Below are 26643 nucleotides of genomic sequence, written 5' to 3'. Positions count from 1 at the left end.
TATCTTATCTATAAAACAAATAATTTAATCCATCGAAATTATAAACACCGTAATAACATTATTTAAATCGTATTTAATATTAAAATTTAGTAATTTATACTATATTTTAATAAAATTCTCGTTTACGCTATTTGTCGGCACCGTTTCAAACCATAAAGAAACTTTTTTGTAAATTTTGCTACTTTGTGTCTAAACATGTTTATTTTCTTTGTTTTTATTTGGAGGGCTGAACATCAAATTAACTATCCAACGTTATACGTTAACGTCACCGCCGATAAATAATATACATGTTTATATCAATTCGATACCAAATTAACTTATAAATTCGTATATTGGTCATTTATTACAAACAATACCCATGGAAAGTTAGTTTCGGGTGGGAAAATAACACCAATCCCAAAGAAATTGCACGTGGATAAGCGAATTATAATATACAATAAATATGATCTGATCATGAAGCACAATAAGAGGAAACCAAAGATGAATCTAGTATTGTTACGTTATATGTTATCCGTTTATAACGGTTGGTCGTTGGTCGACAATGATAAAGCAAGTCGCTTCCATGACAACCCTTTAAACGACGTGTTAATAATAAAACTGCAATCAAATACAAATCCAATACACGTCATCAATACATCAATAAGCAATTAAACTGAACATCCAATGAGAATATTTCGACCAGTCAATTACTTGTAGAGTTTCAGTAATTTCAAATGTAAATTACCAATTTGGGCAAACGCGACGATTTTCCAACTAACCGGTGTTATAGATAATTTATTCTCTGTTCAATATTCAACAGGACGGAAATCCGAAGTATATTATGAGAAAAATGATGACGAATTTATCGAGTCTAACTTTATCGAGATAACTTTGTCGATATCAATTTTATTGATCATGTTATAACGTTTTAAATGTTACCAAATAACTTCACTGGATTTATCGAATTATAAAATTTTCATTTCTCTACGGACTTTTATAATGGTAACGATTTCAAACTTTTTAATTTTTTTAATGATCTTTGAAGTTCTTGTTATTTTATTTTCGTTTCTAATTTGTTTTGCATGTTTTTATCAATTTAATACGGACAAGAAACCTTCTAATTTTGTCTTCATTTCAGATAGGAACGATAAATGTAGTTTTCGTAATTAGTCAAATAAGTTATATTTTAATTCACGTATTTTATCATAAAATATGAACTAACAATTGTAGTTTGAAAATTGTTTTTCGTTAGAGCCGTTTCGTCAAAACCGTTTCCAATAGTATTGTTGGACAAGGTAGGTTTATGGGTTTAAAAATAAAAGTTCGATTTGACCAAATATTTTCATAAAGCCTATATGCTTTATAACTTGGTTGTATGTAGTTTTGAATATGAATGTCATAGTACAATGAAATTTTATGTTTGAATATCTATTATAACTTAAAAATATCCATAGAATAGATATTAAACTATAACTTCTTGTCAACCGCGGCTTGTCTCGTGTTTTAGGGGTTGATTCTAAGGTTTGGCTTTATAATGTAACTTTCCTTAAATTTCAAGCTTGCCACATAAAAAAAATTCATATAATTCGGTTCAGTAGTTTAGCCGTTAAATAGAAACAGACCGACAGAGTTGCTTTCGTATTTATAATATTAGCATTCATCTTTAATAAACATATCTTTAATATCAATGCTTGTTTATGTGTAATCTTGAACCCTTTTGAATATTTTATTCATTTTATATTCCTTGCACCTGAAATTATATTTAGAATAGCTATAAAAACTATATATATCATATCTATAAAAGTCGACATACATCAAGCCATAGGTTGCAATGCAAACAGCCTGTGACTTCAACTATCTTTACGTTACAGATAGTGGAAACGATATAATGCTTTAGCCATAGCAAATAATTTCTCGTACATAATTCTTGGGCTCTGGAAATTTTAACATCGACAAGATTAACGAATGAACGAATGATAAAAGAATGTATAATCGTAGGGCGTTTCGTAAAATTTATAATCAAGTACGGTTAGCAAAATCATCCTCATTCATAAAAAAGTTTCTCTAAATTTGTATGCGAAGTCCGTATCTTAACAGTGGCTAATATATACAAAAGTAAGATAGAAAATGAGTCCCTAAACTCATTTTCGGCATTCTATCAAACGTCAGATGAGTAAAAACCGAGTAGCGACGAACTTTCTCTAATTAAGTCCGTTAGTAGTTCACCAAACATAAGTAATTTCGACTTTTTGCGATTCCATTCGCAAGGGAACCCTCGGAGAGTCTAATTGTTCCGTTCGGATTTCAAGGGTACTCATAATAAGTTGGGGACGGAAAATCTGCTTTTATATTTGATTTGTTACTTGCTTTTTGTGGAATGATAACTGATTATTTATGATTCTATTTTAGATGAATTTCGTTAGTTGAATATTTTTTTTATTAAGCGTATTTTAATTTTACAGTGTTCCGTATTTTTTAATATAACGCGCTATTTGTTTTTAAGTTTTTGGGATATCGAATCTCTACATGACAAAAAGTAAACACTGTAGATGTTTACCTAATTAGGTTGGCAGACACACCAGTGCCCTGATGATGAATATAGAAACGTACACTACCAGTTATTGGTCTAACACAAATGTTATATGTAGTAAACTTATAAGAATTGTATTTTGTGAGGAAATAAAAATACCGTCACCCTTTACATAGAACAATCGAATGCTATGGAATTTTGCCAGAAAAACTAGTAACAGTCTCCTCTTCTTTGGTTAAAACAGTATTTTTTTCATTCTAGAATTAATACTTGAATGTGTAGTAAGGAAAATTTCAAAAGAATACGACCCGAAGATCTCTGGCGGAATCATTAGCGTTGGTATATTCCATTCGATTCGATTGTTCTCTCAAAGAACTAACGTTAAAAGGAAACGAAGTTCTAGGGCTTACAGCGTCGAGCCTGTGGTACAAGTTTTAATAAATTATCAGAAATATATATATATGTATATTTCATACGAATAAAGTGTCATCAAATTACTCTTTAAATGCGCATACAATTTTAGAACATCATAATTAAATTGTTAAAATTTGAATTTCATCAAAGCCAATTTTAGAAAAAAAAAAAATCTAAATTTGTATTGATTTACAGTTAAGATTTTAAGTACAACCAAGGACTTTTCAACTTATTACTTTATTTAACTAAGAATTGAATAATAAATGAGGTCATTATATTTTTTTCGTACGAGTAAATGCTCCAATAATATAAGCTCATTAATATGAATTTATATTAGCGTTTTCTCCATCCATAAGCGGCAAATCTTCGAAAAAGCGTGCTACGTGACAAAAATCGCAACCTGCCGATTCCTTGGTCCATAAACATGAGGAATATACCATTTTATTGCCCCTCAATGCCCTCTCGTTATTCCTGATATAAAATAGCGATACTGTCATAAAAATAGGAACAATACTTCTGTCATCAATAAGCATGTGGTTCTTCTATTTTATCCTTACGTAATATAGGATTACGGTTTCTTATTATTTTTTGATAACATTATCAATTTAAATATCAAGTGAGCTAACATTTAACTTTACCGATTCATAAATTCAAATCATTTGTACAAAATTAAAAAAATAAACAAAGCATATTATTCAATAAAAGATTATATAGGTGATAAAAAGTGTGGAACTAATACTTGTTGACTTCCAATCAGGATATATTATATGCATGGGGCGGCAATTTGAAAAGACCTGAGAGAGTTTAGTACGGGAGTCAACAGCTTTACGTATTATCCGAAAATAAAACAAAATTCAGTCCGCTAAGGAATTCAATTTTACTAGTCAAATCTGGACTTTGAACCCAAAACCTCAGGTTCTGCTACTAATAAGTTAATCTATCTACATAATAACAATAATAAACTATAGTCATACTCACATTTCTACATGACCGGTCGACGTTGTATCCACCTGCAATAAATATTTTCTTCGTTAATTGTGTATCGATACATTTATATCATCACTCATTAAATTACAAATTACCTTAAAAATATGTAAAATTAACATATAGCTACCACTGGTTTGAAATAAAAATTTCAAAAAAAAATACAGTAGTTACCACTTTTCACAAATTATATTGTATTATTTAGGTGGTATTACTTAGTTGTATAGCGCTGTGAAAATTCACCTGGTACATACGTCATTATATATTCTACCACTAAACAGCAATACTTAGTATCGGTGTCTTCCAGTTTGAAGGATAAGTCAGTACAACTGGCGAAAGGGACATATATCTCAGTTCCAGAGGTTGGCGGTGTATTCGCGATCTAAGGGATAATTATTTCTTACAGTGCAATGCAATGATTGTTGGTAATGATGATTATGTACAATCCAAAGAAAATAAGAGTATGATTTAATAAATAATATCTCCTTCATGAAAATCAAAGTATGACAACGACATATTTCAATATTTAGTAGTTGTTTCGAAACATTATGATCTCACTAAAAATAGCATTGAGCATACACTGAATTTAAAAAAAAAACTTATAATTAAAAAAAATAGACCAAAAGATATGTAAAGCTATTCATCCTCTTTGCATACATCTTATTTTAATATATAACATTAATAATTTAGATCTTTTGATATTATAGCATTAGATTGTATTATTCAAATATTTTTTCACCTAGAAGATAATACACCTAATATATTCGGGAAATATATAATATGTAATATATCCGCATCCACCCGTGAATATTCCATACCCTATGCTATATGTGCGTCGTACATTATGGAATATATTCTGTTAATTCTTCTTCGTCCTTTAAATCGATATAGCAATAATTAAAGAATAAAAACCCTATAAATGTCTCAGTTTTGGGCTTAGGACCTAATTCCACTTAATTAAGCCCAAGCGGGGTTTGGTGGATACACATGTGGCAGAATTTAATTGAAATTAAACACATGTAAGTTTCCTCTCGATATTTTCTTTAACCGGCGATCATGTGAATTTCAACATAAATTAAGCACATGGACATTCAGTAATGCTTACCTGATTATGGCATAAAATTTGTTGATATTTAATAAAATCTGCGTCCAGTTAAATACATTAGGCTACGTTTTTTTATGAAATAACATTAGTACCATAATCATTATGATTATAACATTAATGAATTCCCACAAATCGTTCTCAACTGAAAATCGAAATTCATTGTATAACGTAACTTTAACAAAATGTAAAAAATTTTGCAATCAAAGTTCTTCACCGTGTTTCGTCATTCGGCTAGTGTCAGCAGTTTTTAAATCGGATCACTCGATGTAAACCGGAACGTTTTCTGCTAACAGATATCTGTCAACGTTTCGTTTACACGAACCGATACAACCGAAACAATTGAATTCTGTTCTATCATCAATATTATTACTATTTATTTTTTTTGTGTAACAAAACACCTTAGTGTAAAGAAGGTGGAAAAAAATAAAAGATTTGGTAATACCTTTCCACTTATTTACATTCATTTGGCAGACAACTTTGAAACTTAGAGATTTCTTGTGGAAGTACTTTCAAAATCGGACCGATTATATTACCGTATATGTTACATATTAATAGTAAGTTAGTTAAGTCAGACCAGTTCTATATAAAAATAATAATAAATTATATTATGACATAATATTAAGTATATAAAACAAAGACACTACATATAGAAACAATACAATAATGTAAATTTACATGTAATTTTCTTAGTTGACTTGTCATGTAAATTCTTAATGATTTTTTAAAACTCACGGTATTTTTGTAAAATCTTGAGATATTTGTTTAGAGAAAATGAAATGCTAGTCGCTAGAAGCTCATGAATGGTAATTTAAAAAGTTAAATTGTTTTCTTTCCAGTTTTACATTTGCTCGTTTGTATAATCTCTTCTGTGAAAATGTATAATACAAAGATTTCTTATTAAAATTTACAAGAATATTAATTTTACTGAATAAGCATGTGGAATTTTGTCTAACAATAATATGTAGTTTCAACACTAATATGAAATGTCAGAAAGTGTATTATGAGACATTAGATGTGCTAAAATGGGTGTTCCATAGGGATCAATTTTAGGTTTCTTTTTATTTTTTGTGGATATAAATGTCTTACCATTTCACGTCAAAGATATTTTTGCTGTTCATTATTGACGAAAAAAATACATACATACAACAACGACTCTGTATGCCAACAAAGCTTGGACTGCTAATAAAACAGAATATACAGTCTCTATCGTAACAAATCTAAAACTACAACTATAGCATTTTAAATTAATGTTAGACAATATAAATTAGTGTATAGATTTAAAAAAATACTAGAATTTGAGGTCCCTTGCAGGATAGGCTTATGCGTTTAGAAAAACGAAATAGTAGTAATAATAAGACAGGAACAGACAATTAAACCGTACGAATTTAGCTACACGTATAACAACATTATTTATATACACAATTATATTATTTTGATAGAAACTCTAACATTTCTTGATTGTTTGGGCTTTGTGCAAGCCAGTCGGGGTAAACGAAAGTACTCAGTATTGTTGTGTTCCAGTTTAAAGGGAGGCACAAGGGATATAACATCTTAGTTCTGTAAGGAATAGTTAATATTTCTTGCAGCGCCATTGCCAATGGGCGGTGGTGACCATTTATCAAGAAGTAAAGCAAAACTTATAATACTAAGTTCGGGCATGTAATTTCTCTCATATACTTGAAGCTTTCTAAATTAAAATTACGATTAAGAAAAATGTTAAAGTATATCTAAAATAAGTACGTTTTACCTACATTATTTAATACATCATAATACCCCCAACGCTCAGACAAGCACGGACACACTACACGCTTTCGCCTTGCATTCAGATATATTGACATTACACACGGCCAACCATGCAAACGACTTGCGCTAATGCTATTCTTGTTTGTCGACATCCGTGAGTAATGAATTTCTGTCTGCCAGAGGACTGGATGCTGTCTGACTTCTGTCAATACATTACAATATAAAAGAATGCCTCCTCTCCACTTAAGGACGAAGATTTTGGAATTTATTTCTAGACGCTGCTCCAATGCGGATTCGTCAGCACATTTTTTATGCTGTTTTTCTTTATCAACAAGTAACGATAAGCTTAAGCACATTAAAATTCAAAGTCATTCCCATAGATTAAAACTATAAATTTTCCGTTTAAGTCCACTTCTTCTAACTACATGCATATTGACATATATATAATAAAAGACGAGACCGACGAGTTTTAGTATTGATGATGAGACCATAAACATTCAGTGCTGATTTTCATCATGATAGTTCACAAGATATCCAGAAACATAATTTTCCTTATAGCTCACTGAATTTATTACCATTTTATTTACGAAACGTTCGTCCTTCCGTTAAACCCTTACTCAGTTAAAAGAAGGGCGAAATAAACTTATTGCTTGCTTTCTTGCGAAACATCGGCGAGATATCGTTCGGTTGGTCTATTTGGAATTTCTTACTGTTTTTGACTCAAAAGGGATTAAATTCGTAAACGCTTTGTGAGCTGAAACGGAAAGCGGATGCTTTAAGTTGTATTTAGATATTTCGTCTGTTTTAGTATGGGATATAAGATACATATTATAGCAATAAATGTTAATATTGCTTGCTGAAGTTATCAATGGACACTTTTATCTAAATGTAACATGTATTATACTTATACATATAGATAGTCCAGTCTAAATTATTGTCATGGCGGTTTAATTAATGTGCTACAGCACCATCTAGCACCGATTTTACTTTAATCTTAATAATTACTTTAATATTTTATAGCAACTAATGGTTATGACAATTGATAAATATAGACAGACAAAACAATGATATCTCAATTTATTAGTAGAGATCCGCAATCTTTGGTTAGGAGTCACGTAATGCCGATATTATACATTATGGATGGTTCTAAAACATATGAGGAAAACTTGCCAAACATAAAGCTCCATGTATTTCAACAGAAATTCTATGACAATGGAGCAAAACAATGAGAAAATGTTCCGAAATATTTGTCAAGACTAGCTTCTTTACACTTCAAATTTATCGCACTTCAAATTAGCTGTGTTGAAATTAAGCCGAGACCACGAGACGTGAATGTTTTAAATTATTCAGGAGATGAATTTTGATGAGGCATGGCCTCTGAACGCCGGGCAAATAACAATGGATAACTTGGTTTTCAATCAGATTAAAAATTCGCACAGCATTTCATAATAGATTTTTCTTTATGGCAGACGGATTTAGTTTACTGATGATTGTTTATTCGAGGAGAACTTTCTTCACTAAATATATATAAAACCTTCATAGCTAGCAAGCAGGCTGTTAATGCTTTCAGCATTTAAGACAGATTTTCTGCAGTACATAATTCATTGACCTTAATTGTTTGCATAATAGTATCTATTATTATTTTGTATATATACGAACATGAACAATGATGATATCTATTTATTTGCGATAGATAGATATGATTCTTTAGTAAACATATAAAAGTATAATAAAATGATAAAGATCACAATTTAAGTATTTGATGACCATATAAACTGTTTAATAAGTAGGTCGGTTGATTGTCTCTTTCCTTAGGTTGGTGTCATTAAAAATTCAGGATCTTTGCTGTAGAAGCTTCAATAATTATTTAGCTCGCTAAAAGGTTCCCTCGCAAGCTCATCAAGGGTGTATTTAAAAACTAGTTATACACTTTTAAACGTTGAAGAAGTTTTAGGAAAATTTTCTTAATACAGTTTTTATGGATAAAATTAAACAGGATACGAAGTGATATAACACTTAAGGGAAGAAGGTCAATTGCTGAAAGAATATTTTAATTTTGTGACATAACATCTTCGATCCCTTGTTAGAGTAGTGTATCTCCACAAACATACTCAACAATAGGCAGGTATTTTTACCACCAAACTATTTTTGAATTACATAATGACCAGTTTATGTCTGAAAAAATTAAAGTATCAAATAGATCTTGACATATCCTCCTAAATGTTCTCGCACAAGACGTTACATGCTTTTTGAGAAGCTTAAAAACTATAAAGATCTAAGCCGTTGAGAATATATTGATTGAATAATTAAATAATATTTTTAAGATTGACCCTGAATTTGAACCCTGAACCTTAAGTTACGTATATAGGTTAGCTTATATGAATATATAAGCTAACCTATATACGGTTTTATTAAAAGCCGTCTAGCGATGTAACAGTCGTAGGTTCGCACCTAGCCTGTGTCATTTCAAATAGCAATATAAACCAAATACTACTAATTCTTTGTAATACAAATGGGAATCGCATGTAATCTTTCTTGAAAAAAATGTACACCATGTGTGGCCCTTATGCTGTAACTTACCTTTAAGCACCTTTACGCATTTCCAAAACTACTGGTATGAAATACACACGAATAGCACAAACTAGAACAGAACTTCCCACTAGATTCAAGTAAATAAAATATTGGATTTCATATATAAACAAGAAAATATATATAAAAATTGTTTTATAAATTCTACTTCTTTAAAACTGCCCATTTTCATTTCTTATAACCTCTAAAATCGTTTTTTCTGTGACTTTGGTATCTTTCTATTTTTTTAGTGGAGTTGGATAGTTTAACGTCCCTGCATGTTTAGTTATATATAGGGAGACGGGAGATAGGGAGATGTTAAGTGGCCCATAGACGTTGGCACTTTAAGAAACATGAACTATTCCTCTCCTTGTCTCTTGTGCCTGTAGTTACACTGACTCATCCTTCAAATCGCCTTACCACCAAGTAAATTACATGTTTTTTATTATGGCAGCATCATAATTAACATTTTTGATTACAGTTTTATTTTGTCACCTGCTTATTAAGGGTCAGTTTCTTTCCATATACTTAACGAATGAGTGGCTCTAAATTTATATAATCTTATTGAATATGACGTGAGTTTATATTATTACATTTTAGTTCGGCCTATAATCGATCTTTATGTAAAAAAACACTACTGATCTATAGTTTCGTTGCTGAATGAGAGAATAATGAATCAACGAAATAACATTCTTTGCATTTCTCATCCAATTTTGGTCAAGACGATATATTCAACTGCGCAAGTCATATCATAGTGTACAAGTGTACACTCTTATAATCAGATGAGATGAAAATCTGACAAGACCAGAGATAATTCAGGTGTATGACCCAATAGCTTTCCATGCTTTCAAAGGCACGAAATACTTAAACTTACACCTTCCAGACTCCGGACTCCAGACTAATGAGAATAATTTGTTGAATGAAAAATCCAATGACCCAGTTTGAACCCAGGGCGTCGGATCAGCAGATTTTTAAATCGATGATAATTCTATAATTTTAGTTAAAATCTTTTAAAGTTAAAAATCACTTATATCCTAAAGTTCGTTTGTAAATATTTTGTATATACGCATAGTCGTATTGTATCTGATAAAACAATGGAGCAAGATTACATAGTTCAAATAGCGGAATAAAACATTGTATTTTGAATGTTCGTTTTGGGAATACATTTATTTAAATAAATTGCCAACATTGATATCGTTCAAATGGGCAGATGTTTACTCATTCACTTCATTCATTCACCGAGGAATGAAGGACGTTTGATGGTAATGTGATCGTATCCCGATCCCTTTACGAAAGATTACCTTTCCGAGTAATTTTGATTAGGATTTGAGGAATAATAAATATTTATAAATAGATGTTTTTTCGTACAATTATTGAATATTATTTTAAAACAAAAATTGATACATGAATTATATTTTGTCCAAATTAATCATTGAAATTATATGAAATACTTATAGACAAAACATTTAATAAACAATTCCTGGAAACATGTTCAACGACATTTAAAAGAGGTTTGCTCAAATATATTTTATTGTGCGTATTGCCAGTAATTTTTGAGGCCTTAATTGAGTTTTCTGTTAAATTATTCGATAGATAATATCGTTTTTAATTGTTGTTATTACAACAAAAACATACGCGCTCGATTCTGAGTTGATTGTACTAAAATGGTCACTTAGTATTTAAATCGTTTACATTATATTACGTAAAGAAACATTCGAATTTTAAATATAAAAAGTTTGTTAGGACTTTTAGGTTTTTCTTTTAGTTCAAAACAATTTATCATTAATCATATGAGTTAACTTATATGTAATATGTATCTTGGTATTGATATTCAATGATGTAATTATATTGTGAGAATGAAAACATTGTTTATACAAATGACTATTTAGTTTTCAATTTAGTTTGTCATTTAGGTTATTTTTATTAACTATCAACGTCAACTAATTGGAAACTTTTTTTTGGTTTTAACACGGATTTCGGATTCGTAACTACGTATTTGTTTTATTGTGTTTCGAAGTTGTATAATCACTGATATATAAACTATTCGTTATATTTATATTTACTATATATTTTATGGTATTAAAATATTCAACACAAAACACTGTTTTACATACGAATGCTCTTCTCTCTCTCTAAGGGATTCCAGCCAATCTAGAGTGAGTGATATGAGTTTGTAATTACTTAAAGTACAGTCAAAATAATAAGTTATTATATACATTACGATTTAATGAATATTAAAAATTAATATCAAAAAAGTATTAATAAATATTTACGTTATAATTCAGTGGAAACTTAATTGTACTATTTTGTAATAAAACTTTTAACATGACTATTTTTTAATACAAGTCGCGTTCTTGCGCACAAAAGTGTCCCGTGTATTTTCACAATGACTGCGTGTGGTCACGATTCGTATCTCCGATTAGAATCGAACCCCGGGCGATAATCGATTATTCGAATTATTCGGAAGCCTATCAGATAAAATTTATTGGTTATTAACGCGGTTGCTGCGTCTTAAGGGTTAGACGTGTGAAATAAAATTATCGATTATGACACTGGTTTTGTGTGGATGACATTTTATGATAATTTATATTGTCCTCTTAAAAAAATGTCAGCCAAGAAAATATTTATGGAAGATCAAACATGTCACGTTGACGGTAAGTGTAAGAATTAGTTCAGGGAGAAAGTGTTTATGACAGAAGAAAAGTTTGTTAGAAGTAGTTAGGGTTGGAAGTCAGCTTTATATTTTTAGTACTACACTTTACAAAAGTAATGCTAGTCCTATATGATATATTGTTTGTTTTTTTGCTACGCTTTATTGCACAACCAATCATCATGGCATTTTGCATGTGGGTTTAAAGGGCACAGAAAGAGATATGGCACTAACACCTGCCTCTCACCTCTCCAGTAATCACATTACATGTAAACTTCACATTAAACAACAAGCCAAATCACAACGCAAAATAAACCCGTTTCAAATTAACAATATCAAAAGAATATCGTCTATAGAAATCCAATGTTTTTATTTCATATTTTCAAACAAAATCCTAAACACAAGACTGCTGTATTATTTCGGTAATAAAACCTTCAGAATCTCGATATAAGAAATGGGTAGATTTGGCAGAGCGTAAAAAATTTACGACTCCCATCCTCTTCATCAAAGAATTTCGGTAATGTGAAGCTGAGTCTAAGGGTACCGAAGGCTAAGATAAAAGATACGCATTCTATATACAAATATTAAATAAAAACTACATATTATCCCGACTTCATTTATGTAGCATATAACAATTAAATTAAAAACCAAATCTCTATATTCTTTATTCGGGTAGGCTCTTAGATGCACTTTGGAATTAAGATCCTACCGGAATGAACTCAGTTGTTAATATATTTAATTAAATTGAATATCTCACTGCTTCCTTTTTTATCATCTATGACAATGTAATCTTTTATAGTTTAATAAGCGTCATTTATCAATGTCATTTAGTCAGTAAAAAATATACTGAGAAATTATATGCTTAAAATCGCTCTATCTTCGAACGTAAACAACTCATTTACCTCTAACCCATACGAAGATCGCTTGTTATTTTTATAACATATAAAATATATTATAATATATTTTTCTTAAAGCGTTTCTTTTTAAACAGAACCGTTTTATTATATAAGTATTATAACTCAAAGACTTTGACCAGGTATGTGAAAGTTGATCTAATTTGTCTACCATACCCACTTATCAATAATTCTACCTACCAACATTTTGTGTTTCATGTAATTATCGCACGGTTGGTGGCACATTGTCACTGTTTAAGACTTTATGTTTATCATATAATTTACCTAAAAGCCTACCAAAAAAACATTGGAATATTTAACCAGGATTTTGACGCACCTTTGCTCGGACTGCAATTGACTGATTAATAACTTGGTGGTACGGCTTTGTGCAAGCCCGTCTGGGTAAGTACCACCCACTCATCAGATATTCTACCGCCAAATAACAGTACTCTGTATTGTTGTGTTAAGGTTAGAAGGGTGAGTGAGCCAGTGTAATCACAGGCACAAGGGACATAACATCTTAGTTCCCAAGGTTGGTGGCGCATAGGCTCATGTAAGGAATGGTTAATACTTCTTACAGCAGCTTTGTCTAAGGGCGGTGGTGACCACTTACCATCAGGTGGCCCATATGTTCGTCCGCCAACAATTGCCATAACAAAAAAATAACGCTTTCTGTTAGGTATAATGTCTAATAACGTTAAAAGAATACAGTATTGCTATCGTTCTATCTTATATTTGAGCTTACACGTAAATAACGTTTTAGATTATTCAGACAATAACAATAACCGCGTAGAGTCGTAAAGGAACGGGGAGAAATAATAAAAAAGGATAGTTTTACCGTTTTTTTATGGTGACGGATGACAGGTGAGGCTTACATGGTTTATACCAACCACAGTAACTCTTGTTGTACTTTACGTCAAAACATGAATACAGCACATAACACGGTTTGTTTTATATCATAGTATTTTTGTTTCGTCTATTTTTATCTGGCGTGTTTATGTGACATATCAGACGCGTCGTATTTAAAAAAAATGGTTGGTACGTATTTATTAAACCTATATCGGCGTCTCTTTTAATGATCGATTCGAATAAAAATAGTCTTTATTGAAATAAAGAACACACTTGAAATATAAAGCTACTACCGGTACGGAAAGTAGATTCTACTGAGAAGAATCGGCAAGACACTACAGATGAGTCTTATCTAACATTTTAATTACAGAGTTTATGTCAATCAAATTTATGTATCCTTCCTGAAAATCAACAAGTACTGAATTTATGCTTTTTAATCATACATATAATCTTGTACTGAGTAAAATAAAAAAAAATGATTAATGTTTTTTTTTAAGTGAAATTTCAATATATTAATAGGCTAAGTTTAGAATAATAGTGGAATCTTATTATAGAAATGAATGTCAGATTAAGAATTTAATTTTTAATTAATTTTTATGTTCTCCTTTAAATGTTTGCAACTCCTTACGGAGAATGTGCTCCTGACGCTGCGATGGGTGCGATCGAACATGCATTTTAATTGATTTAGATTGTGGGTTCAAAATATAGGCGTAATTTACGATATACCATATTTATAAATTCAAAATAAAATAAAAGTACTTAATAATTAAGTGGAAACCAGTAGGTCACTCGCGAAACTCGCGATTATTTAAGTTATTTTATGGAATTTTGAAACCATTGACAGGTTTTGTTTTGATTTAAATTCATTGTAAACTGATGACGCCTGTTCACACGTTTCGTTTGTCTTTATTGTTTTTTTTTATAGCGCCTGTCTCTACCCTGCCAGTAGCTGTTGTTCGCTCTTTAAAATTCATTATTTGTTAAATCGTAACTCTTTCATAAATTGCACTCAAGAATACTCTTTAATTTTCTGGATATAAGGCTCCTCAAAAAAAGGCCGTAACCGATCTTCTACGTGCAGCTTCCATAATCACTGGGACAGAAATCGACTTACGCTATTAATAATAAGATGGTGTCTGTATCTGTGGTAATCTTTGGTCTGTATTTTGTAATGTTAGAATGTGACTTGCGAATTTGACTATAATAATTATGAGGATATACAAATCAAAATGGCGTATCACTGTAAGTCGATGGTCAACATTTCAAAAGTGTGATACGAAGTGAATTACTGGAGCATTGCTGTTCAAAGTTTTGCTATGTAATCCGTTAAGTTTATTTTTCTCATAAATCACTTACCTTAATTTTTAAAGTAGCAATTCTTCAAATTAATTAAGAAATTACTAATATTCTTATTTACCCCTTTTAAGCTTATCACTTGTGTGAGAAGTTGGGACGATAAAATAATAGCCCAAAAGATCAGGAACGATCCTGTGACGCTTTACATCGCTAGGCGGCCCATAAACTTGACGCTTAAATTATAAATAATTGACTAATAAATTATATCTATTTATATAGTAATGTTACTATTTATATAGTAATGTTACTATTATAAGTAATTAGTTTTACAATTTTCAATCAATTTCAAAACAAATTTAGCAACCGAGCACCGACCTATATTTAATAGCCGTAAAATACGAGACCCTGTTCTATATTTAAAATCAGCGTAATTTTTTTATTAATTTCTAGTTTTTCTTAACTTTTAAACTCGTTTATTGCTTCATGTCTTGACAAATAAGACGTGATCGACAATAATGAAAAATAATTTCAAACGCACTCTCCCGTGTTATGGTTTCTCTAACGGTACGTTTGTTTACCTACGATTGGGAAAAAGCTTAGGAGAGATATGTATTACACCCGTCGATTAGAGTTATATTAAACTTTATTAAAATAAAAATAAATTTATTGACATGAAAAGTTAACATAGTCACAAAACATGCAGTGGTCCCGCACTAGGCAAGCCTGTCTTGCGGGTACCAACTACCGGTTACAATTTCAAATGCTTAAACAAGAGGTCGGACGATATACGATCGCTTAAATGATTATACAATAATATTTCGTTATATAAAATACAGCAATATATATATATATCTTGCATATGAAAATATGCATTTAATAAAGTTAGTCGAGTAGTTTGGTTTAGTTTTATCCGAAAATCGTGGATTTTTTTATAGCATGTAAGGCGCTTTGGTAAATGGGCCACCTGATGGTGATGGATCACCACGGTTCATAGACATTGGTTCCGTATGAAATTATAATCATTGCTTACAAATCCAATTACCACTAAACGTGGTAACTGTTACACTGGCTCACTCACCCTACAGTGTTACTTTAGTATCTACAATATTAGTATAAATAATATTTAATTTTACAGTGACCTGTATGTATGTATGTTCATGTGTTTATTTGTTAGTAGAGCTTTGTACAACCACCAAACAACAATAAGTGGAAGAAGAGTGAGTGGCTTAAAGGATATAACATCTTACCTCCCAATATTGGTGGCGTAGTGATCAATACTTAACATTTCTTACTACACCAATGTCTATGGACAGTCATGACTATATATCAACAGTATATATATATATAACTTAAGTGACTATAAAATTACCCCCCCCCCGTCCTATAAAAATCTAATAATACACCACACACATCATTATCACAAGATAATTTAATATATATCCGGGTACAATAAATCTGTATACCTACATCTTTTATATTGAAGATCAAACATTAAAAGAGATATATTTGTTATTTTCCCGTTGAAGTTGAAATTCTCAGCTTTTCTTTACTATAATATGCGTGTATTATAGTAAAGAAATTTCTTCCTTTCTTTTGAATCGCCCTGCTTATAGATGAAACCCGCATTGAAATTCGTTGCGTAGCTTAAAAGATCTAAGCGTCAAGACGGCGGGAAATGACTTAGTTTTATACCATGCAGATATAAATTCCTTGTAGATTTCGTTGTAGATCTTTGTAATTTTTTGTCAAATCAGCACGTAGGCATAAATACATTTGTTTTTCAAGCGAAAAGCATGACGTTCACCCGTCAAAAGATGATCCATCGATAAGCCGTGCAACGTCATCGAAAAATCGGATAACTTCAAATCCAGTTTGATCCGGTACGAACTAGTTCAGATACAACACAATATTTAAACCACAAAGTCAAAGGATCGTACAAACATCGCTTATATTTTTTTAAACCAATTTTTAGTAACAAAATAATGACAGACGTCTGCCATAGGTCAGTTTTAGAGTGGTTAGTAAATATCAATACTTCCATTGATATATTCAACACGACATTGAAATAAATAAAACTCGTTGAAGATTTCAAAAACGTATTTAGAAATGTAATTATTAAACGCGCCGATATGATATTTCGTAGAGTAATGCATTTCATCTAATAAGATTTTTTTATTGTTTAAAATTGGAACGTTACACATAACCCATCTTTTATTGATGGGGATTGGTCACCACTGTCTGTAGCCATGGGCACTAAGAAATATTAACCAAACCTTACAACATGAATGCGATACCAAACTTGGAAACTATAATGTTAAACTAAGGCTTACTCTCCCTTCAAACCTTAATACAACAAACACTACTTAGTATTTTCTTGCCGGTTCTTCTCGGTAGAATCTACATTCCGAATCGGTGGTAGCTTTACTTTAAATAGTTTGTGAAATTCAAAAGTGCTTGTAAAAGCCTACTTGAATAGAGTATATTTTGATTTTGATATTTGTTATACAATTATCGAGTCAAACTCTACTGTAAAACTTACTAAATTAAACATCGTGAGGAAACCTACAAGTCGCGAATAAGAACCTGCCATGCATTGAAGGTGCGTGGTGGAGTCGGTTCCAAGCATAATTCGTCTCAAAAGCATTTGCACTGTAGTGATATTAACAGACTGTAACTTTTTTTTATATGGCTGGTGATTCGTTATTGTATTGCGCTTCGTATTTATTTTTTATTATCGTAATGACAGTATAATTTTGACGGAGAATTTAAATTAATGATTGTGTTTAAAACCGCAGCGATTTTATAAAAATAAACAGATAAACCATAATTTATTCTCACAAAAACAAAATTAATAAAAACAAACATCGCGTATGTGTGGTGCTGGGGTTATAGGATACCTTGTTACCAGAGAAATGAACTTCGTAGTTAAAATCTTTCTCACGATGTTTGTCTATACTGCTGAACACGAAACGAATAAACAAATATGAACACCACAAAAACTCAATGCTTGCCTGAATTTGAACCCGTAATCTCGAATAGTTAACATTTTTGTGTGTATAAATAGATATTTTTTTTGATAGTAGAATTTTATTAGTAAAATAGTTTATCGACACTTTTATGTATTCAAAATCCCGGCCATAATAACATGTTCGTATTCCACACTAAATAATATAAGTTTGATAAAGTTATTAATATTTCACATCGAAAAATAAAGTTTACATATATTTTAACAAGAATTTCGACGTGCTTTTGTTGATATTTAGCGCAACTTGTAATGAAACGAAACACAATTTATTCATAATGTGATGTTGATACATTACCGAACGTTTAGCGTGTGCCTTTATAAAATGCGTTGAAAATAGTGCGCGAGTTTTAGCTACCTGAATAGCGTTGAAAATTAAATTAAAGTGAATTTTCCTCTCGATTATACTCTATAAAACCTCTTTTGAAACGTAAAATGGAACGCAATTGGGCACGAGGCTTTCCCTACACGTTCGTGTCTCGTTAGCTTTAAAACTTGGAGAGGATTTTAGAAATACACTGTTTGGCGGAACGTTCCAAATATCGTTGCTGCTATAAGAAATTTTGGCGAATTAAAAACAATCGGACAATTTAGCACGTACTGAAACTATTTACTTCAATATTTACCTAAATCCTAACATTTATATTATAACTGATAAAATAAGGTCAGTTTATTTCTTAGATGTTCAAAACTACTTAACCGATCATCGTAAAATTTTGCATATACGTCGTTGGGTGTACGGAAAAACACATGAGGTTCCTAACAGCCCCCTACCTGATAAGTGAATCCGCTGGGAATGACAAAATATTTAAATAAAGAGCCGAGATGGTCCGGTGATAAGAACACGTGCGTCTTAACTGATGATTTACCACTGATTTTTCAGGTGCCTAATTTAAGTTTAGAATACATCTCGTGTTCGGTGATGAAGAAAAACATTACGAAAAAAACCTGAAGGAAATTGTTCCGTGTTTTCTAACCCCCATTTACAGCAGCATGGTGGAATAAGCACCAAACAGTATCTTCAGGGGAAGGGGAAAAGAAAACCTTTGCCCAGCATTGGTACATTAACAGAATTAACATTACTTTTACTTTTATTTGATACATATAAATGATTTTGATCCCTTTCATAATATAGCTAAAATAGAAAATCACTTTCTACGAGACGAACGGTTACTGCTTACGGTTACCCATTTGATCGTCTGCCTTTTCATAATGAAAATATATAACTTTATATGTAATTTAATGACACAAAAGTGTAAATATATTATCGACTTCATGATTCTAAATGAATAATGGTCAATTTACAAGATTATATTCAATATAAAGCTACGAATACTCCAGTCAATATCCCATCAATTAAAATAAAACACAATTAACCATCCAGCATGAAAATGAACAAATAATTATATCAAGGCTCTATCGCCTATAATTTTTATTTGAACTTAATAACTTGAACCGGATCGAAATTCAATCGATATTATTATAGTCGTATATTATAATCTGGATACAATGCGGTACACCGAGGCGAGGTTGCGGTGAGGTCAATCGAGACCTCTAAGGGATATTGTTGTTAGGTATTATTTATTGCGTTTCTGTAACGCCTTGTTGGGTGTAGGTGAGAGTTTTGAACGGTTCAAGGGTTATAAGCTTGAAGTGGGAGTAAACCTTTGATATTGTGAAGCCTACGCGCTGCTTCTAACTTGAATAGGGTTTGAAGATCACCGTGATACTTACGATGGAAAATTCGTTTTAGACAAAACATTCCATATTTCAAATTTCAGTTCGATCGGATCTTATACTTGAGCCACGATTGTGTACAATATTTGATATGTATATTCGAACAAAATATAATCTGAAAACCGAAAGATAGATTGAAAATATTGTAAGTGAAATAATAAATGAAAGTAGCAGACCGTAATTATCCCACTGCTGGGCTAAGGCGTCATCTCGCTTTGAGTAGAAATTAGGTCCTCGCGATGTTTTCCTTTACAAATTAAGCACATGAATATTCAGTGGTGCTAGCCTGAGTTTGAACCCGCGATCATGAGCACCTATTCTAACAAATACTGATAATTTTAGGATCATCCACAACTTCAAGATAATATTATTGATTATTACAGATTTATTTAAAAGCAGAATTATTCACGTGGCATCCGTCACATCCTTTGATTGCAACCTGCAGACATATAGCGTAATTTAACAATCGTATAACATCAAACACAGAGACTCGTTACAATAAATACAGGTTATAGATATTTATGTATTTTTTGTCTTATAATTTCAGAACGAATAACGAAAGTATCAAACCTCGAATTTTACCAAACAATGTACTTTATTACTAATTTAATCTAATTTAGCGAAATACGACAATGGAATCCAACTCGCTCTTGACCGTATTTTATTAATAAAAACACTGTCACATCCCGTCTTCTGAACGTTTGCAAAATTTATTGCATCATTTAAAATTCAACTAAACTCAACATTTCATTTTATGAAAGAACAGAATATTTAGCCGCTGAATACATAACATTAAAATGGTCTTACTGAAATCACATTAGCAATTTTGTTTGAGAAAGAGCACTCAAAGCTGTGGACCGGAAAACTAGTTATGAATATTTATTATTTACTCCTATAGGCCCGTCCCGAAACGAAATTAATCTGAAGATAGAAATATGCAAAGCTGTTACTGTGGAAATTATTAAATGGGTTAAAGGTACTCTTAAAAAGAATATGTTCACAGCGATGAAAAAATAATATTAAAATTTTCATTGAATTTTGATGAGCAATATGGACATACATGATTTGACATCTTGTACATAGTATTTAGTTTGTATGTTTTATTTCATGTGTGACATCCATTAGCTTCCGTCACGACATAAGTGTCGGTCATAACAGTTATGTCGTGACGGCAAACGGTACGACGCTCATTTATACCGTCATACCCCTCTCCGCCTGGTTATGGTGCGTATATATATATATATATTGTAGCGTATTTAGGTGTATGCATACGTTGAGGCGTTAATGTTTTGTCTATGGAATGATTTGACGTATGACGTACTTCCTTTTTCTCTTCCCTTCTAGTGTGAGCCGCGGTAACGTGTGTTTTTGTGAGTGCGCCGCGCTTTTAAAAATTAGCTTATGAAACGGACTTATCCTTCTCCTATAATATCACCCATCCCTTTGGCTATGTTCTTCGAGTGTATGAAGACCAAGGGAGCGCTCCCAAGAAGAACGTGTCTTCACAATTCAAAGCCCAGAGTTTTGAGGTAACAACCCCTTTTATACCAAAAATACAGTCCACTTTTCTCTCGCGCGTACACATATATATCAATCAAATCAAATCAAAATATACTTTATTCAATTAGTACAAGAACTTTTGAATCGTTATTTAACAAACTATTTAAAGTAAAGCTACCACCGGTTCGGAATGTAAATTCTACCGAGAAGAACCGGCAATAGACTCAGTAGTTATTCTTTTTCAACATCTAAAAATACAGTCATGTTAGTTAAATACAATTGTATATGTATGTTATCTCTCCTGCCTGGAAGTCAACAAGCATTAACTCCACGCTTTTTTATCATCTATATAATCCTGTATCGAATAATATGTACAAATTATTTGAATGTATAAAACGGCAAAGTTAAAAATGTCTGCAGAATTTTATTATAGAAAAGGATTGGAGTGCCTTCTTGGGGCACCAAGAATGATTTATTGACGTTGCGGAGTCAGAAACTTGGTGTTATAAGCTTAATCTTATTTCTTGTGTATTTTTTTACAAATGACTTAAATCTATGAAACTTACTCACTATATATATTATGTAATAGGTAAGTGGACGCGCAAATGGATCATCTGATGGTAAGTACCGCCACTGGCTCTGTTAGTAATTTCCTTGCATTGCGTAACACCAATGCGCCACCAACCTTGAGAGCTGAAATGGGCCTGTACTTCCACTGGCTAATCACACCGGAACACAACAATACTAAGTATTGCTGTTTGGCGATAGAATGTCCGCTGAGTGAGTGGTACCTTCCCACACGGACTTTCCAAAGTTACCATCACGTATATATATAATCCGTTTTTATATGATGTTATTATAATTGCGAGAAAAATATATTCATTTTATAAATAAAATTCTGTGTTTCATATAGAAATACTCTATATTTATTTAATGGTTTTTGTCAATTAAAAAATATTTAATTAAACATACATTTCTGTCCCACATTCACCGAGTGTCCGTGACAGCCTATTTTTCTCATAAAATCACGTTTATTTGTGAAAAAAAAAAGCATTGAAACTAGAACAGGCTTTCCTAGTGATGTGTTTCGTGGATTCCATCCTTGAGCTATTGTCCTACTTCAATCCACTTAAACTCAGAACTTTAATCCTTCCCTAAAACGGAAAATAATTCTTAGAATGAAACCTCTTTTGACGGTGGGAGCGAAAAATTTAAAGCTCGATTTTGATTTGTCAAAATGTTTATTACATTTTTGTTTTTATTTCGTATCTTTAATGCTTTTAAGCACGTAGCGAAACGTAATGATTACTTCTATTGCAATAATAATTAAATGCTTAACTACTTTCAGTGATAAATCGTCTAAACACACAATATATATTAACGTTAACGGCACCGTGAAATTAGAGAACACAGAGAAATGATCACCAATCTATCGTGAAACCCCATCAAGTTGGGAAGGTGTCCCTAATCTTTGTTTTCAGCGACACCAATTAACTCGATCGGTAATGGTGCCACGCGATGACCCCATGTTTGTACTGGACAACAATAATCATACGATGCCCCTAATGGTAGATAGGAAGCGGGAATTCAATGGAATTACCCGGCAACGGGGTATTTAACGTAACTTGAAATTACTGACGTCAGGGAATCGCGATGACATCCAGAGTAATTGTTCCTGTTTAATTAATGGTTTGTCTACAATTTACGTTTATGATCGTGATGTTTTCTGATTCTTTTAATGGATGTTATAACGTATGTTTTTAATTAAATTGAAAATGAAGTGATATTTTCAAAGTATTTAATTATTTTAGTTGAATATTATTATTATTTATGAATAGTTTTATTAGAATAAAACTGGTATTCCAGATACAATACATGGTAGTATGGATTTGTGCAAGCTAGTCTGGGTAAGTATCACAGACGGCGCCAATATCTATGAGCAGTGGTGGTATGTGCCTACCAATTTTATGAAAAATATAGCTCAACGTATTAACTAAAAAATGCAAAACAAATCATAAAAGTATAACATAGAAAAGTAAAATAAATATAATGTCTTAATTTATAATATTCACCATAACATATTAATGAGATAACATTCCTGCGTTTGGAATGCATGTAAAACAATCCGTTAATATTAAATATATGTGTTTTTGTCAAAGGAAATGTATCGAGAAGATCAAAGCGGGCGCCGTCACAAATGAGGCTCTCTCGTGACTCTTGTACGATTTACTCGTATCAACGAAAAAAGCTTCCGTCAAAATTCCTTTCAAACTTTTATTTGGGGGTGAATTTTCGTTATATCAGTCCTAAGATCAACGGGTCGATTGATGACGAACCATTTTAAGAAGCGTGTGTAGGGGTTTGAAACAGGTCGTGTAAGTTGTCAAACGTCTAACGATATTCGAATTTCTAAGAAAATTTAAGATTACATCGAGAATGTTTTGGTATTGTTGTCAATATTGTAGAAAACATTTTCAATTACAAAAGATTCTATAAGAAAAGTAGAACGTTAAAGTTTAACGATTAAAGCGAAATATTTTTTTTTTTTTTATTTTGCATTAATTTTATTGGTTTGTGAACACTTAGAAAATCTTTTATTATTGTTCTAGAAGTACCATTTCGTATTAATACAACTATGTACAGAACAGTAACATTCCTAAGCTTCCGATAGCATCAATCGTTTGACCTCAAGTTATCCCATAGCAATTACTTTATGAACAAACCCATGTTTGACGAAAACCAATTAGAGAACACGAGAAAACAGTCCGGCTAATGTTTAAGGGTAATTATTGATAGGCAATACCAAACTCCATCAAATGAACTGTTCGACTTCAACAAAACGTTAATTACAATATTCCCAGAACACATAACGATTATAATGGACTAGAATAGTTAAATGTCGATTCAGTTGTATAAAAACGGAATGCATTTGAAGATTTTAATCAATGGACGATTTCAAATTAAATGGTATCGCAATTTAAAATTAATTTTGTTGTTAAAATGGGTCCATTTTGTGGCGCGAGCGTTTTAAATGTCATATAAACTGCAACGAAATAGTTAAAAACAAACTGCACCTTCCTTAGATGTTTATTAAATTCACTTATATGAGATTTCAAGCTACTTAGTTTAGGTCTATTGGATAATTATTTATTGGATAGGAAACATGCATGATTTGGATATCAGCAGCGTCTTAATATAACCTCCGAACGTTCCCACTTAACAGTAAAGAAGAGTAACAAAATTTGAATATTAAGAAATATATTTTTTCACGGCCTTTGTCGAGCATATGGGCCACCTGATGGTAAGTAGTCACCACCGCCCATAGACAAAGGCGCTATAAGAAATATTAACCATTCCTTACATCACCTATGCGCAACCAACCTTGGGAACTATGGTGTTATGTTATATTTTTTTATCGAAATATATTCAGCCAACTTGGCTCGATGTTTAATATTTAATAAATGATAATATAAACTATATATATGTCTAGTTTTATGTATTTTCAAAATAGCATCGGTTTCATAAAAATATTATTTGGAAATTCTTATGGAAAATTAATAACTAGACGTTTTCTTATTACGTTCAAGACCCTTTCTGATAAGAGAGGTTTAGGCCGTAACCAAAATTTCGCAAAAGGTTGTATGATGAGTAATTGCCCCGAGATGTCGCATTAAAAAGACGAATAACTACATTAGAATTTTTCTGTGGTCGCCTACGATAGCGTCTGTTACCATAAAGTATTAAATATTATGAAAGAAAATGGGGTAATGATTTATGTTCTTAATCTATTTTAGAATATTTTGGTATTTGATATGTATATTATAAGATCTTGTAAATGAATATACTTGAATAAAATACACCAAAGGTACCACTTGTATTATGTATATATATATATATATACATAATATATATATATATAATATTTACAATATGAAACCTACTACGTCTGCCTTTTACGCTTTCACGGCGAAACCACTAAACAGAATTTGATGTAATTTGGTATTAAGCAAGCTCGAACCCCAAGGAAGGACAAACGCTCCTTTTTTAAACCTATAACCCAACGTTAAATGGTTACTTTAAAAGCGAGTGAAGCTGAGGCTGATAAATGAGAATATTCCAGAAAAAGTAAAAAAAAACTATACACAAAAAAGAAGTACTTACGTAGCGAAATGTCTAACTTACTAGCTGTTATCGAGAAAAATGGACGCGTATGAAATAAATTTCGCGTATGGGTAATCTCGACTGGTGAGTCGTGCGTATGAGCAGGTAACACTGACGAGCAGACAAAATGAAAATATTATTTATTCAAGTAGGCTCTTAAAAGTACTTTTGAATCGTCGTGTTAAGGTGTTGAATTAAATATAAAGCTAGGCGTCGTCGATAACAGATAAAAAATTATAAATAATATTACAACTGCACCAATGTATTACAAGCAGACTTAATTACGATATGTACTAGAGTAAATAACTATTTATAATGTGGGAGAGCCCATAGTATAAAAAGGCAAAAATCAAGAGAGATAAGCATGAATAAAATAAGCATAATTTTCAACAGCCATATTAAAGCAGTTTAAAAAGAGACAAAAACTTGATCACACGAAAGTAAATCTTACAAAACTGTACCGGAGAACTCCTGTAAAGTCTTTGGATAGTCTGGGGTCTGTGAACATTTATGTTTATCGCCAAGCCAATCAACGACGCCTAAGACGCGGAAGATAGTTCTGATTGGTTACGATTATCCTTCGCTCTACGAAACAATATTTTATACGTCATTATACGCTTATAAGATTTTAACAAAGCATACTTTTTCTTTAATTTCAAATATTCTAACGCATAAAAGGATATTAAAAATGTCCGTTGTAGCAATCAACGCAAACGTTCCTACAAATACCATTATGTTAAATGGGGCTAATATAATATCATCCATTATTTAATTTTCCAATCCAACTCCCTTATATTTACCATTTACAATTCCTTTAAAATATACAGTAGAAATATATAAAAATGCAATAAAACCTGTCCTTACTTTTTCATTAGGATAAATCAAACCTAATAAAAACATTGAATATTTCGCTTAAGCTCATAAAATTAACATTTAGGTACAGATAACGAAAACTTGTACCGACTTAAAAATTTGGAATCACGTTCATTAAAATAATTTAGTAGAACATAAAATCAATACAGACAATATATTTGTTGTTGCCGATACAATTCCATATTGATTTCGTACGCATTTTTTTGAATAAATGTTTAATCCAATTATATGGGACGATCAAACGGTCATTGCTCTGATTTTTTGCCGATATTGCCATGTTTGCAACGATCTGTTTTATTTTTATTCTAAATTCAATATTATATATGAATATTAACAGGA

At 31.5% G+C, this 26643-nt stretch overlaps 1 protein-coding gene across 1 annotated transcript in view; it reads right to left on the bottom strand.

Annotated features, from left to right (window-relative positions):
• Positions 1-26643, bottom strand: part of LOC125070898 (hemicentin-1-like) — a 260952-nt gene that overhangs the window by 186682 nt on the left and 47627 nt on the right. The window contains exon 3 of the mRNA XM_047680905.1: positions 3902-3933. The gene's annotated coding sequence lies outside the window, so the exon portion shown is untranslated. The remainder of the gene's footprint in view (positions 1-3901; positions 3934-26643) is intronic.

The sequence above is a fragment of the Vanessa atalanta genome, chromosome 18 (genome assembly GCF_905147765.1).
Source record: "Vanessa atalanta chromosome 18, ilVanAtal1.2, whole genome shotgun sequence".
NCBI classification, from domain to species: domain Eukaryota; kingdom Metazoa; phylum Arthropoda; class Insecta; order Lepidoptera; family Nymphalidae; genus Vanessa; species Vanessa atalanta.
This window is presented reverse-complemented; position numbering and strand designations above follow the sequence as displayed.